The sequence below is a fragment of the Nyctereutes procyonoides genome, unplaced genomic scaffold (genome assembly GCF_905146905.1).
Source record: "Nyctereutes procyonoides isolate TBG_1078 unplaced genomic scaffold, NYPRO_anot_genome, whole genome shotgun sequence".
Classification (NCBI taxonomy): domain Eukaryota; kingdom Metazoa; phylum Chordata; class Mammalia; order Carnivora; family Canidae; genus Nyctereutes; species Nyctereutes procyonoides.
The window spans coordinates 35,517,080-35,536,476 of NW_026575133.1; the positions used below are offsets into that span (position 1 = coordinate 35,517,080).

Consider the following 19,397-nt stretch of genomic DNA (forward strand, 5'->3'; position numbering starts at 1 on the left):
CACTTCCTTACTTCCTACGGCTTTCCGTCCACCGCGGCCAGCCCCCCCCCTGTTGTTTTCATCGCGGAGCCTCGGTAATAGGTTCTGCTCTCGGGAGCGCTTCCCTTCGTTACTCTTCTTGTCGACTGTTCTCAAATGTTCATTCTTCCAGGTGAACGACTCAACCGTTTGTCAAGTCCCGGTCCCGTGAAGTTCCACCGGGGTTTAATGTTATGTGTTGATATTTAAAATGTTCTTTTGCTAATGTGATTGGAGATTTTCCATCATGTTTTTCTCATGCATACAAAGTGCTAACCACAGTGCCTGCCACAGAGCAAAACTCGATAAGTAGTAGCATTTATAATTATTGATTGAATGTATATCTAAAAGCTACTGAGTTTCTATTCTTTTTTTTTTTAATATATTCATACTTGGTCACTCTATTGAGCTTCTGGATTTTCTTCTTTTCTTTTTTGAGTCCTTGGGGCTGTTTTTATTTTTGATTGAAGGATTTGCTTCCTTCACTTAACGTTGGGATTCATTCTCTTTCTGAGACAAACCCCTCTGAGTTTGGGACTCTGGAAAATGCCTTTGTACGAAGCTCCACGTGGAGGCTGCCTGGTGTTGGGGCTGTTACCCCACCAACCCCCTTGGCTTCAGCGTTAGAGACCTTTCTTCCGCTGTGCACACCTCTACCGTCCCAATCCTTCGTACTGGCTGTGAACGGTCTCCTTCAGCCAGACATTCCCTCGGAGACCAAGAGCAGACACGGCTGCTCAGGCTCCTACGTTCTTCCCCAGAAGAGGCGAGTGGGGTTCTTGCCCTCTCCGGAGGTGTGCTCGGGCCTGCAGGTGAGGCTCACGGGCACACAGTGTGACTGCACCCCCCCCCCCAAGTGCAATTCTACTCCTTAATGAATCCCTCCTCGGAGTAGATCCCAGACCTCTTCCATGTGACTGTTTCTCCAGGCATGCGTCTCTTATTTTGTGCTTGTAAAATTAATCTTTTTTTAAAAAGATTTATTTATTTATGATAGAGAGAGAGAAAGAGAGAGAGAGAGAGAGAGGCAGAGACACAGGAGGAGGGAGAAGCAGGCTCCATGCTGGGAGCCCAACGCGGGACCCGATCCCGGGACTCCAGGATTGCACCCTGGGCCAAAGGCAGGTGCTAAACTGCTGAGCCACTCAGGGATCCCTATAAAATTAATCTTACTAGACGTGTATGGGTTTCCCGATTATTGTATACCTTTTAATAATCTGTGAAATGACTCTATAACTTAACTTTTATCACCTGAATGTTATCCTGTCAGGGATTCTGTTTCACCTTTCACGAACATTCGATAAGTGTACCCCTTTGGTCATCAGTCAGGCCACCAGTGGTAATTTTCTTTAGCTAGATCTTTTGTTTTAAAATTCTGCAATTCACTATTCATTTGCTTCAAAGTTAAGCTGTCTTAGGACAGTCATTTCTACTTAGAATGCCCAAGGCTTTCTAATCATTACTTATTTCAATACATTCAAAATACTGTAAAATTGTGCATTTTCACTTTTGAAAATTCAGTTTTTCCTGACATAGCTGCATTTTTTTCCTCTGGGCATCAATGATCAAGAACAACATTAAAAACCAACCTCTGCTCATTTCTAAAAGGAAAGGCCCTCAAAATAAGCACCCACACACCTCTGCCAGCACCCCACACGCCGGCTTGGTCGCAGAGACCCCATCAGTTCTCAGCTCTGTCTCCAGGATTACTCTGCAATAGATAATCAAACAGACTTGTTTTCCGATTTTAAGTTCTGGAGGGTTGATAGAACACCCCCCTGCTCCTGATGAAATAATACAAGGCAGAGATTTTTTCATTACAACAGAAATCCTACTTTTCTCCCCTGAAAAAGCAACTGGGCCCTAAAACATGGAGCCAGGCTCAGGTTTCAGTGGGATGAAGGTGAGCGTGGCCTCTGTTAGAGGATGACAGGCAGGAGGGAGCCGGAGGGCAGCACGGGCCTGCCCTGGCCTCCTCTCCCATGGCAGGTAAGCTCCCAGGACCTAATAATCATCGCTGCCCACTTCTCCATGGATTTTCTCTGTCCTGACCACGGTCTCGAGCTGGGCCATGTTCCCGCTGCACGTGCACTTCGGTATAAGGCCAGGGTCCAGGTTCACGTTAGCAGGACCGGACCAGTAAGGGCATTTTGGCGCTTGAGGGGAAAAAACAGAACCCAATCAAACCCTTGGATTGGGTTAAATGACCCCTCTGGATTCTGCTTTCTAGGAAAGGCGGCGCTTTACTGATGAGACAGTGGATTAAACGAACTTTGACTATTAAGCTCTCAAGCTTTTTGAGCCACCGGTTTGGGTCCCGAAACACCTGCCAGGCACAAAGTTTTATTTGTGCACCCACTGCAGAGCCCTTTATGGAAAGCGACAAATGCCCCCGTGCACATGCCCCCGGGGAGGTGTGTTAGGGACAGAGTGGTTAGTCCATCCCAGGCCAAGGCCAGCACACAGGTGTGCATGCTCTGCCTGCTGGGGGCCCCGTGCACGTGCCCCGGAGGAGGTGCGTTAGGGACACTCAGTCCAAGGTGGAGGCCAGCAAGCAGGTTTGCACACCCTGCCCGCTGGGGGCCCCGAAGGAGGCGCGTTAGGGACCCAGTGGTCCGGCCAAGGGAGGCCGAGGCCAGCTCGCAGGTGTGCACGACCCGCCCACTGGGGGGGCCCGTGCACGTGCCCTGGAGGAGGCGCATTAGGGACAGAGCAGTCAGTGCATCCGAGGCCGAGGCCAGCCCGCAGGTGTGCACGCCCCACACACGTGCCCCCGGAGGAAGCTCCTTAGGGACCTAGTGGTCTGGCCAAGGGAGGCCGAGGCCAGCAAGCAGGTGTGCACGCTCTGCCCGCTGGGGGCCCCGTGCACGTGCCCTGGAGGAGGTGCGTTAGGGACACTCAGTCCGAGGCCAGCACGCAGGTGTGCACGCCCCGCCCGCTGGGGGCCCCCCGTGCACGTGCCCCGGAGGAAGTGCATTAGGGACACTCAGCCCGAGGCCGAGGCCAGCCCGCAGGTGTGCACGCCCCGCCCGCTGGGGGCCCCGGAGGAGGCGCGTTAGGGACCCAGTGGTCCTGCCAAGGGAGGCCGAGGCCAGCTCGCAGGTGTGCGCGCCCAGCCAGGTGACCCGGCCCGGCCCGCGGCGCCCCCGCCGTCCCCCACTGCACACGGGCCGCAGGTGCTCCTTCCCGCGGGGGACACACGGGGGGGTCCGGGAGCCGGGGGCGCGCCGAGGCCGGGGGGCGGGGGGTCTCCAAGGACGCTCCGCGCCCGACCGCCAGCGCGCGGGGTCTCCAGGGCCGGCGGGGCTCTGGGGGGCCACTGGACCCGGCCCAGAGCACCCGGCCCGCGCAACCTTCCGCGCTGTGCGTTCGGCGCCGACCGGCGCAGCAGGCCCCCCGCGGGCCCCACGACTCCCGCCCGCGGCGCAGGCGCGGCGGCCCCACCTCCGCGGGGAGACCCGCCGGCCGGCGCCCCGCGTCCCGGAGGCCGCGTTCCCGCCGCGGGGCAGGGCGGGGCCCGCTGCGCCTGCGCACTCGGCCTCCGCGCCGCCCGTGCGTCTCGGGGAGCACGCCGCACCACGTGACCGCCGCCAGTACCCAAGATGGAGGCCGCGGCGAGGCCCGGTCGGAGCCCTGCCTCCGCCTGCGCCCGGGAGTGCGCCCGCTAGGCGCTGCGGCGCTCGGTCCCGACAGCCGGGCCGGCGCGGAGCAGCCCTTCGCGGCTGCCGAGTGGAGCTCACCGGGGCGAGCGCCCACGTTGACACTCACGACCCACCCGGCTCCCGGCGCTTTCTCAACCGCGAAGGGTCCGGCGGCTGGCGCCTGGAGCGTCCTCCGGCGGCCCCGCCCCCGAGGATCGGCATCTCGGGCAGCCAATGGGGTCCGGGATGTGCGCGGGAAGGCGGGCAGAGGTGGAGCGTCCCTGCCGTTTGTAGGGCTTGCGGCCCGGCGATTGGCCGCCGCGGGACGGGGGGCGGGAGCGCGCGGGGCGGTACCCGGCGCCCCAGCGGGCCAATGGGAGGGCGGCCGGGCGGCCGGGGAGGGCGGGGCCGAGCCGTAATTGACGAGCCCTTCGTTAGAAGTCGGGCAGGAGGGCGGGGCGGTGATGCGAGGCCGGCGCGGCCAATGGCCGCAGGGCCGCCGGCGGGGGGGCGGGGCCGCGGCGGCTGACGGGCGGCGGGCGCGGCCTATCAGCGCGCGGCTCCGTGCTGGAGGGGGGAGCGGCATCATGGTTCAACGTGGGTCAATTTTTTGTGAATGAGGAGGGGAGGTTGTGGGGCCGCCGCCGCGGAGCACCGTCCCCGCCGCCGCCGCCGCCGCCGCCGCGCCCGAGCCCGAGCCCGAGCCCGCGCGCCCGCCCGCCCGCCCGCCCGCGCCGCCGCCGCCGCCGCCTCAGCAGCAGCCTGGGCCCGGCGCGCCGCGGCCGCGTCCCCGCTGTCCCCGCCCGCCCGCCCGCCCGCCCGCCGCCGGCGCTGGTGGCGGTGGTGGTGGCGGTGGTGGCGGCGCTGGAGGCGCAGGCGGACGAGATGCGGCTCGGAGCGCCCGCGCGGGGCTAGAGCGCCCGCCCGCCCGCCGCCGCCGCCGCGGTAAGCGCAGCCCGGGCCATTGTCCGCCCCGCCCCCGCCCCCGCCCCGGCCCCGGCCCCGGCAGGTGGACGCGCCCCCCCCCCCCCGCCCCGGGCGCCGCGACCTGCCTGGGCCCCGGCCGCCCGCAGGGGAGGGAGGGGCGGGAGGGGCGGGGAGGGGCCCGCAGGTGGGCGGGGGGCGCGGGCGGCCGCCGTTTATGTAACTTTGTCCAGGGCTGTGAGTTTGCAGAAAACCGTGCGTCCGCGGGGCTCGCGGCGGCGGGAGGGCCCGGGTCGTGCCCCGGGGCGCGGGGGTGGGGGGGTGGGGGTGGGGCGGGCGCCCCGCGTGCAGATGCGGCCCGCGCCGGGGCGGGGGGGCGGGGGGGCCGAGACCCGCGGGCGCTCGGGGCGGCGGGCGGAGCGGCGCTTGCTTCCTCGCGCGCCGTCGGTGCTGACCTGCCGTGACACAGTTTTCCGACCAAAGCGTCGCAGAGACGGAACTTCGGTTATTTTTAAGAGCCGGAGACTTTCTCAACTAAACCTTAATTGCACTGCTGTAGGGAGCTGCCGGATTGCACGCCCGGAGCAGCGCCGCCTGCCCTGGGTGAGCCAGCGAGGGCGGGCGGGCGGGAGGGAGGGAGGGAGGGAGGGCCTGGGCGGTCACTTTGCTTCCTCTGCCTCCTCTGCTCAGCCTCTTCTGTTTATTCCCACAGGCCGCCTCAGCGTGCGAGGCCTGGGAGTGGACCTGTGCACAGCCCTCACCCAGCGCCGGGCGCCCAGCAAGATGCGGGGAAGGCTGGGCTGCTCGCTGGTGCAGGGCTGGGGGGGTGCTTGCACCTTGGCCTGGTTTCACTTTTTCTTTTGTGACATGACCGTGGCCTCCCGGAGCCTTAATTGCCTCCGATGATTGCACGCGCGTTGCATGGCACTGGGGGGACTAGTGCGGGGGGGACCGTCCCCCTGTCCTCCTGCAGAAACCGATGTGCCGGGGAAGGCGGGCGGCCGGTGGCGGTGGCGGTGGCGGTGGCGGTGGCGGTGGCGGTGGCGGTGGCGGTGGCAGTGGCAGGCCACCCTGCGATGGCCCGGGTTAGAGGCAAAGGAGAGGCGCCGAATCGGGAATCCGGAGAAAACTCAGCTGCTCGTACACGAATATATACACTCCAGCAATTACAAAGCAACAAAAGTTATTGCAGAATTTTGCAGTCACTATGGCAACACGATTACTCTATTATAATTGGAAATGCAGAAATGCCACCCTGTTAGAAGTTTCATCAGAATGGAGTTTTGGATGTATCAAAAATAGGCGAGATTTGAATTTTTCCCTTTTTTTTTTTTTCTCCTTTTTTCTTTTTTTTTTTTTTCCTTTCAGGTAGCTCCTGAGAATTCTAAAAAATCTGTGTTCAATTATCTATTTTTAAGACCGATCAAGCTTTCCCAGATATTCTACTCCCTTGGATCTGTGGCATCTTTCCCCAGAATTCACATTCGTGTGGGAGGGAAGTATTTTCCTGCCTTAAAACCACACACCCTGACACATTGTAAGACTTGTATAGCTTTCTGTGTTTCTGGGCTTTTATTTTAAAGATCAAATACCCTCCTGACAAGAGCGGTAATCAATCAGGAGAGAAACGGGGTTTATACGGCAGGCAGATGTAACACTGCCCTCTTTAGGGTTAGTTCATTCTCCTGCAAGCTGGCAGCCTGAGTGCCTCTGGGGGAGCCCTGGGGCTGGGCCGGGGGTGGGGTGGGGGGGCCGAGGCTGTGTGTGTGTATGTGTGTGCAGGGCGGGCGGATGACTGTGGACTCCTGGAGGCCTGGACGGCCTAGAGACCAAGGACAGATGTGGCCTAGGCAGCCCCGAGCCAGAATGTTCTGTGGTCAGCAGCTTCACAGCCGTGCAAAGTCAGACTGCCCAAATGCCGCGTTCTCCGAGGCCTTGGGGGGCTGCTCCTGTAGCAAGGTGGACAGAGCAGCGTGGCAGGCCTGGCCACGTGCACCTGGGGTGACCCGATCTGGACTTTCGGCGACCAGAAACCTGCTTTACAAGGACGCCCCTCTTGGTGTTTACCAGGGGCACTCTAGTTCTGGAAGTTTCCACACGTTGTGGGGTTGCTGCAGTTTAATTTCGTTATAACTCTTTCCTTTTAACTACTGCATATTTATGCCCAGTAATCGACTTCCATTTCCCAGCTTCATTGTGAGGTTTCAATGCAGCATGAATGGCTTTGAATTTCTCATCCTTTGATGTTGGGGGTGGCACCAGAGGAAAGGCGACTTTGTGCCGTCTTAATTGCCGGAGCAGAAGAAACATTTCATCACTCCTGTAGAATCCGTCCATACCGTTCTCTATTGAAAACGGCTGGGCTTTCATGGCTCCGAAGCTGCCCCGAGTAATAGATTAATACCTGATGTAGGGAGCGGGGGAGACGCCGAGAACGGGAGACAACTGCTGTGCCGCGAGGCCGCGGGCGACAGGCTGTGGCCGGGCTTGCGTTCCTGGACCAGAATCGATGACTGCAGCTGGGGATATGGGCTGGCCCAGCCCCCCCCCCGTGTGTGTGTGTGTGTGTGTGCGCGCGCGTGTGAGCGTGTGAGCGTGTGAGCGAGCGAGCGAGCTTCGGATTCTGTCCTCGCTCTGCAGCCGGTGAAGCCTGGCCTGAGCCCCTGCTCTTCTCGCCAGGCTTCCAGTCCTCGCCCCGCTTGGGTGCAGCCTCTCATGGCTCCTGGGGTGGGGGTGGGGGGCAGGCAGCAAGCTGGGGGGCAGTTTTTGTTTCCGTCTCAGACGGTCCGCATGTGCGGGGCTGTGCGGTGGGCTCAGGGCCGTTGGTCTTGACCTCAGAGGACGGTGTCGCGTCTGTCGGTTAAGTCAGATGAGGGTTCCCTGGCAAAACTGATGCCGCGTTTTAACAGGCCTTCGCGGCATATGTTTACAGAGTGTTCCTTTTGGGGAAAAAGAAACGTCTGGAAGTAAGATCTGTGAGTTCTCCTCCTAGGATCGGGTTTCTCTTCCTGGGGTCTGTTCAGGGGTGCGGGGTGGGCTGTGGCATCTGTGGCCGCGGCATGCCTTTTCTAACATGCCTCCTCCTCAGTCTCCTGGAAGGAAGCGCCAGGGCCCTGCCCGGGTTGCCGCTTCTGCGGTCCTCCCCGCGGCACCGGGACAGATCACCATCTGCATCGGTCAGCGTGGAAACCAGACCGTCTTGGCTGGCGAGGAGATCGTAACGCTAGTGGTTGTGAGAGACCGGTAGCTGACGTTTAATGAGCACCTGCTTGGGGCCGCGTGTTGTCGTGAGCACTTGCCGTCCAGATCCCGTTTCTCTCTCCCACAGCCTTATGAAGTGGCTGCTTCTCTGCCCATTTTGCAGAGGAGGAACCCGAGAGAGAAGTGGAAATGGAGCATCTGGTACTCCTTGCTCTGTCAAGTCCCAGATGCCGATTCCTTCTCCTCCGTGCCTCTGCTGCCAGGCCACCGAGGGATGGTCTTGCAACGTTCAGTGTTGTTAAGGGCCTCGGGAGAGCGTAGCCTCTTTGCGAAGGTGGCCGTTTGGAATATCTTCTGGGTTCAGTAGGGTTTGGGACGTCGTTCAGATTTTCTCCACTGTCACGTGTGTGGCATTATAGGACATTATAGGAGGGAAGGGATCTTTTTTTTTTTTGATTTTTATTTATTTATTTATGATGGTCACAGAGAGAGAGAGAGAGAGAGAGAGGGAGGCAGAGACACAGGCAGAGGGAGAAGCAGGCTCCATGCACCGGGAGCCCGATGTGGGATTCGATCCCGGGTCTCCAGGATCGCGCCCTGGGCCAAAGGCAGGCGCCAAACCGCTGCGCCACCCAGGGATCCCGAGGGAAGGGATCTTAACGGTTCCTGTCGACTCGTGGTTGTTGGATCCTGTGCTCGGATCTCCCCGTGAGCCTGCCTGGGGGTTGGCGAGGATGGAGCACCTTGTGCTCCACGTCCATTTCAACCAATGCATTTTGGCCTTAACTATTCTGTCTGCAGGATTGCCTTGGAAATTTTTATTGGAAGAAAGCATTCTAAGGACCAAAAACTTTGAAAAACCACCAATTCAGTCTATTCTTACTGTAACACCAAGCCAGAAACCTTAAAGATGAAACACATAGGTTTAACAGCATAAGAATTAAAGTAAATTCTTTCCGGCTAAAGGTTCCATGAGTGAGGTTAAGAGACAATAAGAGAAAGAATATATAACAAGATGTGCCTGTATGAGCTTAATAGCCAATATGTAAAGAGCTTTTGCAAACCAATAAGAAAAGGATGAACATTCCTATTGTAAGATGAGCAAAGCCTATAAATAATACAAGTCACAGTAGCTAATGTAAACATCTTAGCTTTATTAATAGAGAATTTCAGATGAAAGATTCCATTTATGCCCATCACATCAGCAAAGGTTGTTTGATGGCACCCGTTGGTTGGATAACAGTTCCTTTATGGTTTCTGTCAAATGGAAATCCACTGTGTGGAAGTGCTTAGAATCGGGCCTGGCACATAGTAAGCACAATGTAAGTGTTGACTGTTACTATTATTTGCTCCCTGGAGAGCAAAGCCTAATTACTTTATTACCCTCCAGAAAAGTTTTACGAGTCAAAAATGTAATTGGTCATTTCTCAGATCCTGGCGGTTCTGCTTGTTGGGACTATTTATTCTTAAGAAAGAATACGATAAGTGCTTGGATATCCAGATCCGTGCGGGAGGTTATCACTGCATTATTTATGAAGGCGATACTTAATAAATACACTTCAGTATTTTCATCCCGTGGAATACAGATGGGCAGGCTCACGGATCAGAAGTGTGCAGTGTGATGAGAAAGTAGGGCCAGGGCAGTAGTACCCAGGGGATCCCTTTATTTTATTTTATTTTATTTTATTTTATTTTATTTTATTTTATTTATTTATTTCTAACTACGTGGGTCTCTGAAGTGATAATGGTGGCCCTCTGGGGTGTCAGGGAAATGGAGTGCGAGGGGCTCTGTGGACTTCTCATAAATGTTACTAGTGTAGGTTTTTGCCCTGGGTGTGTGTTGTTACTTTTTAATAGTAATGCTTTTTTTTTTTTTAAAGCCTGCTATGATCACTGGGGAAAAAACACTCTTCGACTTCGTTGTTTATAAAGGAGAAAAACCAAGTCCTTGGGAAGTTGATAAATATGCTTAGCATTAGAAGAATTTAGGGGATTTGTTGCCGTGACTCGCCGGTAAGCTCTCCTCGCGGGGAGCTGGCCTCCCGGGTCTGGGCAGCTGTGGTGCAATCCGTGCTGCAAGTGGCCGCCTCAGGGGCCTCCCCCAGCAGCAGATCCGTACCCCTCACTCCCTTGCTGGACACCCTGTCGCGGCTTCCCGATGTTCTGCGACCCTCTGTGGGACCAGCCTCCCGCGATGGCGCCTGTCCTCTTCCGCTGCCTTTGCCTTGCAAGCCGCCTGTCCGCCCAGAGCGTGGACGCGCTGTGTCTGTCTGTCAGCACTACCTTTCCCGTCCCCTCCCCCCATCCCTGCGGACCCTTAGGTCCCCGTTCGCACCAGGCCGGCTTCCTGACGGGCTCCAGTCGTGCAATTTCAGTCGCTCTTTGGGGCGTTGGTAGGTGAGCGCCCCCGGCCATGGCTGGGCTCCGTGGGGCTGCGGGGCACGCGGGCGCGCCCTGCGGAGGGTGCAGGTGCGGGGCCTGGAGAGCCGGCGGCCACGTGTCCGGGCCTCCCCGCGCCTGCCCCTGCGGCGCTCTGGAACTCGGCGTCTCCTCCCCGCCTCGGTCCGGGCTGCTCGGTCCTGGTTCTGCAGACGACGACGTGCGTTAAGGAGGCGCCGTGAATCCAGGTGAAGGGGGCTCGGGGATGGGGGAGGCGCAGCTGGCCCTCCGCCGGGTCGCCCGGGGCTCCGGGGTAGCCGCGCCTGGGGCGAACGACATTTGTCCGTTTGCTTCACGTCGGGCGGGATTCGTGACGTGGCGCGGTCACTCTTACCTCGCCTCGGAGTCTCACAGGATACCCGGGGATGGGGTGCACGTGAGCGCTTTGTGGTCCGCTCCGTTCCAAGGCGCGGAGGCCTGGCCGTGTTGTTTACCGTCGTCGATGAAGCGCTCCGACGTGCGTCAAGTGCTTCGGTTGGACGGAAGTCGGAGCCTGAAACAATAAATCAGTTCTTAGGGCCTGAAGGCCTGGCCGGGCCTCCCGATGGGGCTGCGGCTCGCACGGGACGGAGCTGAGCGGTCCCGCAGGAGCGTGGGGCTGGGGGGCTGTTCGCTGGAGCCCGTCTTTTTCAGACCAGGGTTCTGGGTGCCCCCACCGGGTCCTCTGGTGGGAGAGTGGGGGTGGTGGCTGTGGCTGGGAGCGAGCGTCCTAAAAGTTTCTAAGGGCGCAGTTACTATGTTCATCCTCAGCCGCCCCCAGCCCAAGTACAGGTGTCACGGCGGAGGGGTGGCACTGTGCAGGGCAGGCTCCCTGCGTTGGGAGGACTCTTGGGAGGACTCAGCAGCAGATGCAGAGGTTCCCCCCACCTTGACCTGGAAGCCCTGGCCTCTGCCGTGCAGCGTAGACGTTGGTGGGAACAGGAGGAAGAGGGGGTGAGCTCGCACAGGTGCACCAGGTCGTGGGAAGCTGGGGGGGCTGGGGGACCGTGGCCGTGGAGCCGCCCGGATGAGTGGGGGGTTTTAGCCAGAGTTGTGGGGCCGTGGCTGTGAGGCTCCCAGGCCCACGTGTGAGGAAGGCTGAGCAGGACCCACCGGGGGGCTGCCCGGGGCGCGGTCTTCCACCCTTGCTCACCCGTGCAGTCTGCTCTTGCTTTGTTGAGGTTTCTGTCTTTTCTGCTTCCTGCGAGGCACTGGGCACCTGGCTTCTCTGGGTCCAGCCTGGAGGAGGCAGCATGGGTGGGGACGTGGGTGTGTACCCCCTCCTGTGAGGCCCCGGGTGGCCCCCCTCTGGGGCACGCCTGGCCTGGGCCTCTGGCGCAGAGAGCTCTGGGCGAGAAGTGAGGGCCCACGCCGGGGGGCTACGGGGGTCCTTCCCTCATTCAGCCCGTGTTACTGAGAGCCCTCTTCTGGGCCCAGGACTCCTTAGAGCAGCTGGGAGAGCCCGAGCTCTGTAGGAGTCAGCATAGGACATTCTGGAAGGGACCCGAGCCAGCCTCTAACCCAGCTGTTGGTTTTATATGTGGGAGTCAAGGCTAAGTCTGAGCACCGCTTGGCCCCCTACAAGGGCTCTCTGGGCACAGGGACCGTGTCCTTGGGGTATCTGGGTGGAAAGCAGGGCCCCAGCAGGTGGGCAGATCACGGCGGGGGTCAGGCCCTGCCAGGTTGACACCCGGCTCTCTCTCTTAGACTTGCTGTTCCACTCACTTTTCTGGGCTGATGGGACCGTTGACCTTTTGGGACGGGGGTCAGCAAACAACAGTGTAAAGTGCATCCCCAGCTCTGTCCCCGAATAAGGACGGTCTTTCTGTGTCAGATTGGATAACGTTCATCCACATGTGTTGCATTTTGAGGAAACTGTTATTTTTAAGATTCTTTTTTTTTGTGGGGGGTGCAGCGGGGAGGGAGAGAGCAACGCTCCAGCGGGCTCCGTGCTACAGAGGGAGCTCACAACCCTGGGGTCGTGACCCGAGCCGAAATCAGGAGTAGGATGCTGAACCGACTGAGCCACCCGGCGCCCCGTGAATTGTTTTGATTAAGTAGCAGACGGAGCTGAGCAATGGCACGCAGTGGACTGTGCTCTGGGGTCGGCAACCTGGGTGGATTCGTCGTGGGTGTGGGGGGGTGTGACTTGTCGGATGTGCTAGTTCTGTTTCCGGGGTGCTGAGTGCCCTGTGGTGCACCGGAGGGGCTTCCACAGATGGGGACGCTCTGCTTTCCTCGGCTTCGGGTGCTGAGGACAGACGCGGCTGTGGAGGCGGACCCGGGTTGAGATCCCGGCTTCCCTGGTGCAACCTCGTTGCGGGGCTGGTGCTGCCCTGTCTGTGCAAGTCAGGTGTCCTGCCTGGAGGAGGGGAGGCCAGACGGGCTGCTGCAGGGCACGGGCCTGTCCCCAGGGCTCAGGGGTCTGTGCCCAGGGCTTGGCGCTTCTCCTCCGCCTCTCCCCGGGCAGGTCTCAGGAAGGTGGTGGTGTGCAAGGGGAGTGTTGGTGACCTCGGTGTCCCTGACGTAACTTGAGGGCTCCCTGAGGTCCCTGTGCCCACGCAGGGCGTCTTGGCCCGTGTCTGCCGAGGTCACCGCAGGGTGAACCCGTCCCCGGAGGCCCCTGGGCACGTTGTGGAAGCCCGTGTCTGTCTCCGTCGGGCCGGGGGCTGTTTGTTAGCTTGCAGAGGCCCCGATCTCGGGCGCTCAGCAGCACCCGGCCCCCCGCACGCCGGCAGGGCAGCCCCAGGGCGCGGCAGGGCCCGGAGGCCAGTCTGCGGCCCGCACTCAGGGCTCGGGCCTGGGCCTCGACCTCCATGCGACCGGTCGCCAGGCTGGCGGTGCCGAGGTCTGCGGCCCTGAGGGGGATCGTGAACACGAGCGGCGGACGTTGCGTGCTGGGCTGTCGCCATCCGTGAGGCTTCCCCGGTGTTCTGGAAGAGGGAGCAGCCCCTGAGCGTGCTGCTGCCCGGGGGGTGCCCGTTCCGCTTCTCCCTGCTGTCATTTGTGCCCCGCCAGCAGGGGCACCAGCTGGGGCACCGGGACCGACGGTCCACCTGCTGCCGCCGCGCTGCGGTTTCCAGTAGCTGTCCGTCACAGCTCTCCATGGCGGATTCACAGAGCACCGTGTGCTGCAGGGAACTGACTGACTTGCTTTCCCTGAAAGTCAGGTGAAAGAAGAGTTCAGGCACGGCTTGATCCAGCTCCGTGACGGTGTCTTCAGGATGGGCTTATTTCTGTTCCCTGCTTGGGAGAGTCACCTTCCTGCCTAAGAGGGTCCTGCCAGCTGTCCTCGGGGCTGCGTGTACACTGGTTCATGCCACTAGGAAAGAAAGCATATTTGTCCCAGCAAAAGTCCTATGAGATTTACTCTGCTTGGTATGGCTGAGGTCACTTGCCCCCTCTGAACTGTCGCTGGCCACGGGTGTGGACTGTGCTGAGTGGCTCAGCCTCTCCCAGAAGCTGGTTGAGGAGCCAGCTTCCCTTGTGTGGTAGGAGGGATGGGTGCTGAGGAGGGACCCAGTGCACAGTGCTCTCCGTGGAGCACCCCGCTCTCCGTGGCCCCCGCAGCAGGTCCAGCACAGCCCTCCTGGGGGTCACCGTGCGCGATGCTGTACCGATCACAGATGTCATGCCAGGGAGTCCTGTAGGGGCCCTCTGTGCGGGTCCCAGGGGAAGGGCTCAGCAGGGTCCAGGTGCTGGGGCACACTGGCCTGCCTCGTGCCCTTCTTCCTGGGTTGCTCTGGGCCCTGGATGCCTGCGGCGTGCGGCTGGAGCTGGCCAGCTGGCAAGGTGGATGGGGTGATAGAGCCCATCAGGGAGGTTCCTCCGTGCTCTCCCTCCACCAGCTGGCCTGGGTGCCCACACCCCTGGGAGGGGCCCTGGGAGTGGGGACGGTGGAGCTGAGACGGCAGGGCCCCTGACTGATGCCCCTGCCTCAGCGGCCCAGGAGGGAGGGCTGCGTCCACGTTAGCTCTCCGCCCAGCAGAGGTGGGCACGTGCCGGGGGTGCCCTCAGAGGGCCGGGGGCAGGTCTTGCCCGCTGAAGCGCACTCAGGCCTGGTGGCTCCGAAAGGCCTGCCTGCAGGCAGGGGGTGTGGTGCAGAGAGCGCGCCTTGAGGTCAGGTTGAGATCAGGTGGTGGTGGCAGGACAACCTCCACTCACAACCCTCCACTGTGCAAATGGTCAGATACTCAGCTGCAAAGTGGGCCTGCGAGTCTCCAGTGGCAGGATTGCTGTCATGATGACGCGAGACACGGGGTCAGCGGCCCCGGCCCCATGCCTGCCAGGGAGAGGTGCTCTGGCCCGTCTGGAGTTTCCTGTGCCCCCCCGGCGGGGGGGGGCCCTACCCGGCTGCATTCTGGATCCTTCTCTGGGGCCGGGCACCGTGGTGGGACTGAGTGCTGTCTCTTCGTCCCCTCCATCTTCTTAGTCTCCGCCGGTGCGAGAGCAGGCCAGCCCCCGAAGCAGGGTGGTGGGCTGGGGGGGGGGGTGGTCTGAGCCACCGGGAGGGAACGGGACCGTGGCCCTGCAGGGAACGCGCGTGCCACTGTCCGCCCCGAGGGTCAGGGCGCCTTGTGCAGTGCGCGTGTGGGCCAGGAAGGCAGGTAGTGAGGGGCTCAGCATTTCAGAGAGGGGTCCGGGTGTGCACCCCTGCGCGGCCACGTACAGGCTGCAGAGTGGCTTCTCCCTGCCGGGTCCAGGCCTGTTTGTGCAGAATGAGAACACGATGCTGCTGGGCTGGCCGAGCTGGGGACGCAGTGTGCTGCCCCTGCGGGCTGGGGCACAGGCCTGGTGGTCTCCCAGGGAAGGGCCCGGCCAGAGGCAGAGCGCCTCAGCCCTGCGCCCCTCCCCCAGGGGCTCTCACCGAGGTCCGGGTGGAGGAGGCCGTCCTGGGCTCTGTGTTGGTGTGCGTGGTGGGCGGCAGGTGCACAGCTGCACCGCGTATGGTGGGGCCGCGGCAGTGCAGGCCTCATCTGGGCGGCTGCAAGACGTTCCCGCCCCACCCCAGCCCCTGCTTGTGGCCACCCTGGTGCCCGGGGGCGGGGCAGCTGCTCCGGCGGGGGACCTCGTGGTGGCCACGTCTACCCGTCCTCCCTTCTTTAGCTCACGATTAAGGTCTGGGATGTATGGACGTGGTGAGTGACAGGCACGCACACACGTGTACACATGTGGACACACGCACACACGTGCACACATGCCCAGATGCGTGCGTGTCAGCACGAGCACACGTGGAACACGTGTACACTATGAGAGGCTGGCTCCTCTCCCTGCTTCCTGCGGCCTGACGTCAACTGCTCGCCTTGGGCCACCTACCACTTAACGAGGAATGGCAGTTTCTGGAACGAGGTGCCCTGGTGACGGTTGGGTGATGAAATTCTCCCTCCACGGCGTGCAATTCTCACCCACTTCCCCATCCTCATGCGCCCGGCTCGCTCAGGTCCGGGCCGCGGGCCGGCTGCCGTAGCTCTGCACGGAGGCGGGTTGATGTCTGTCCCATCGGGCCCGCGGTCCCGTTGGGCCGCGGCTGAGGCCAGCCTTGCCCGTGGGCCTCTGGGACAGGCTTCTCTCTGTCCTGGACTGGAGAGGGGGTTCCTTGAGGCCCAGGGGCACCCCTGGAGCTGGCGTGCTCGTGGCATCAGGCACGGACGTGGTCAGTGACCCTCGCAGCTTCTCCAGAGGGCTCCTGCCTGTCACTCAGAGGGTCCCCCTGGCTCCTGAGGGTTCCAGCTGCCCCGGGCACCCACGGGACCTGCCCCCTGGGGCCACGCTCCTCCTGAACCTTTCCAGTGGAGGGTGCTCCTTGGTCCACATCAGCTCACTGGCCCACGAGACCTCGAGGGGGACATTGGGCCCGGGCCCCGTATTCCTCTTGGAGCTAGGGCGCCTGCCTGGCTCTGGCGGTGGCCCTCCCGTGGTCCCCACTCCTCTCATTGCTGTGCCCCTGGCTCCCTGTTCACATGGCATCTGGCTCTCTGTGCCACTGGCCTTGACCTCCACCCCCAAGCGTGCTCCCTGGGAGCCCCCTTAGTCCCCCATCTTTCGCCTGCATTCTGACTTCGGCCTTTCTCGTCTCCCAGGCCTGGTGCACCTACCCTGATGTTTGCGGCTTCTCATTGCCTGGGATAAACCTCGGGTCCTCTGCCCCACCTGTGGAGCTCTAGGGTGCATCCAGCTTCCCTTCCCCGCATTCTCCCGTGCGTGCCCTCTGCCTGGCCGCATGGAGCTGCCTCCACCCCGTTCTCCGGGCTTTCCCGTCCTGGGCCTCCATGAGCACCAGCGCCAGGGGCTTGCTCAGGTGTCCAGGACAGTGCTGCGAGGCCGCCGCTTTGGATGGTGGGTGGCTTCCTTTCGATTCACTGGTGGCGGGTGTAGTCGTGATGCCCTTGCAGTCGCAGAGCCCGACCATCGTTTCTCCTGGACTCTGTCCCCTTCCTGCCTTGTGAGGAGGAACAGAGGAGGCCGCTGTTTAGGGGCTGTGAGCCGTGCTGTTGTCACACTGTCCCTTGGAAGTCCCGGGGCCTGAAATCTGTAGTGCCAGGCCAGGCATGTGCATTGGTACTTCCTGCCGCTGAGGCTTGGCTCCGCTGCCGAGCTGTGCTGCCGCCGAGCTGTGCTGCCGCCGAGTTGCAGCCTCCTTCCCATAGGCCTGGGTGAGACGTAAGGAAGCAGACGGTGTGTGTGGCCACCCAGTCTCGCCGCCCACCTCTGCCGTCCAGCGCCTCCCACTGTGGGGCTGGGCTGGGGTGCCGAGGTGCCTGCTGATGAGGGAGAGTCGGGAAGAGGCTCTTCCCATAGATGGCCCGCCTGACGGGCTCCCACGTTCCCATGTCTGTACCTGGGCTCACCCGGGAGCTGTGCTCGGGGTGGACGAGCAGGAGCTGGGAGCGTCTCCAGGCCTTCTTGCTCCCTGACCCGCGGGCTGATGTCCTGGGGAGTTTGTGTAAGCCTGAGAATGCTGGGAGGGTGTGCAGCGAGGCCCCGCTGGGCTCTGCCTCCGGGGTGTTCGTGCCCCCACCCACCCACCCCCCGCTCTGGAAGGTGAAAGTGTGCCGCGCTCCGCTACACGCAGCGGATGCTCAGACTACCCTGCCTTCGTCTTGCGCGGCCTTTTCAGTCGCGGTCCCGTTCCCTCCCGTGTGGCGTTTCTGTGCTTGTTGGCCTGTGCTGCTCACCGGAGAGGGCCGTCCTCTACACCTGCAGGCATCCCGGGCCCCCCGCCCTGGCCCGTCTTGCAGGGGGGTGCTACAGCCGGATCGGGGTACGGGGGGGAGCACGGCAGCAGATATCGGAACCGGGGGGCCCCGTCCTTGCGGTGCTAGACTTGGGACTTGGGAGAGAAAGGAAGATGTTGTGGTTGCCGGAGAAACTTCCAGCATGTGGGATCTGGAAACGAAAACTTTCCTTTGCTGCTTCACCGTGGGCCGCATCCTTGGTGTGGATGTGTCTGGGTTCTCCGAGGAGCCGGGTGTGGAGGTACCTGTTCTGGCTGGAGTGGTGAAGAAACCGGCCCGGCCTCTGTTCCTGGCCCTGCCCTGCCCTGCCCGGCCCCGCCCGGCCCCGCCCCGCCCAGTGCCACCAGGCCTGTTCAAGCCTGGCTCGCTCTCCCAGCAGCCAGTGTTGTTCTCCTCCTTTCGGGTTCCAAACTCGGAGACGTCCAAGTTGAAGTGTGAAGGACGGGGCCACTCTGTGACCGTGACCTTCGCCGGCAGAAGCAGTGCGGGGCCGCCCGTCTGGCGAGGGCAGTGAGGGCACCGCAGGGAGGTGGGCACGGGGCACGGGGACACCGGAGCCACGGAGGGGCCGCAGGACCTGGGTGTGTCCCCTGGGCCCCGAAGCCTGGCGTGAAGGGAATGAAGCCAGTGGACGGTAAGGTACGATGGGTGTCGCAGTAAAACAAGCGTAGAACGTGGTGGTTATGGGGCCGAGTGGACATGTCACCCGAGTGTTTGGATAAAGTGTGAGCTGTCGCAGAAACTCCCACTGGGGGTGTCCTGGGCCTCCCGTGGGAACCGCGGTGCTCCCCATAGTGGGGCCTCGGGGAGGACTCTGGGAGGCCCCCTGCCCATGCCCCTCTGGGCGAAAGCCCCTCTCGGACGCGTGGAGCTGAGAGCCCTGTGGCCACCCCTGGATGACTGGCACAGGCCACTACGGGTGGTCCTGCAGCTACAGGTCAGAAAGGTGTGGAAGGGGAAGTATTTCTCTGGGATGGCCTGAGAGTGTTGCTTATTAAAGCATCTGCAGTGTCACTAACGTTAAGGAACTGAGTTGGGAGAGGAGATCCGCGATACAAATAAGCGGTTGCTGTAATTGGGGAAAGTACTAATGATTTAATGTGCATGTGTGGCAGAAGCATGTTTGATGGGTGCCTTGATAGGAAGAGACAGGCTGGGTATCACAAAGGCAGGCAAATAAAAAAAAATCCGTTAATTCTTCTATTCATTTAAAAAAATGGTATTTCCGGCTTTTACAGTGACAGTTTAATAATTAGGGTGCCTAATTTTAATCTGTTAACGTGGGTGCGTGCCCTGCCTCGCTTGGGAAACCAGCTAGTGTTGGTGTGATTCTGTGCCGCGGCTGATTGCCACGAGGAGCGCAGAGATCCGGGGACCTCAGGTGACATCGCAGTCTGTCGCCCCGCGGGGCCCTGTGAGCTTCGCGTCACTCGGGTCCGCCCCGGAGGCCTGCGCTGCCTGGGGAGCTGCCGCGCCCGTGAGCCTGTGCCACGGGGAGCCGGGTGGTGGCCTGGTGACGCCCCGTCAGCCAGCGCCCTGCCTGCGGGAGGCCACTCGAGGGCTCCTCTCCCAGGGCTCTCGTCATCCAGAGCTGAGTTGTTTCAGCACCGAGGAAGTGACACGCCTCTGGACCGAGATGGGCTGGCGCCCACCGCACTTAGGACTCACATCGTAATTCTGAAACCGCCGGGGACAGTTTCCTTATGTCATTTACCGGGTCAGGGTGAAGAAAGGAAATCAGCTTTCGTTTACGTTTTCTGCACGCGAATAAAATGCACCTTGTTTTCTCTTTCTCTTTCTTTTCATTTGCCTTTCACATTTGAAAAATGGGTTTCCATTCCCCAGAACTTACATTTTCCTGGCTCGAGTGTGTTTTGCATGCAGATGTAGTCGGAGACAACAAAGAGGCATGTTTTTGTGGTGGTGACTGCATCAGAAGAGAGGGTCTTGCTGAGCGCTA

At 60.9% G+C, this 19,397-nt stretch overlaps 1 protein-coding gene across 6 annotated transcripts in view; it reads left to right on the top strand.

The window, feature by feature from the left end:
* The first annotated feature begins 3,908 nt into the window (after positions 1–3,908).
* The window catches only part of HDAC4 (histone deacetylase 4), a 276,590-nt gene continuing 261,101 nt past the window's right edge, over positions 3,909–19,397 (top strand). For 4 of the 6 annotated variants that reach the window (XM_055300499.1, XM_055300505.1, XM_055300504.1 and 1 more), the window contains exon 1: positions 4,512–4,604. The gene's annotated coding sequence lies outside the window, so the exon portion shown is untranslated. Of the gene's footprint in view, positions 3,930–4,511; positions 4,605–5,008; positions 5,187–19,397 lie in introns of those variants that run through there. The other 2 variants (XM_055300503.1, XM_055300502.1) reach the window with 2 other exon arrangements.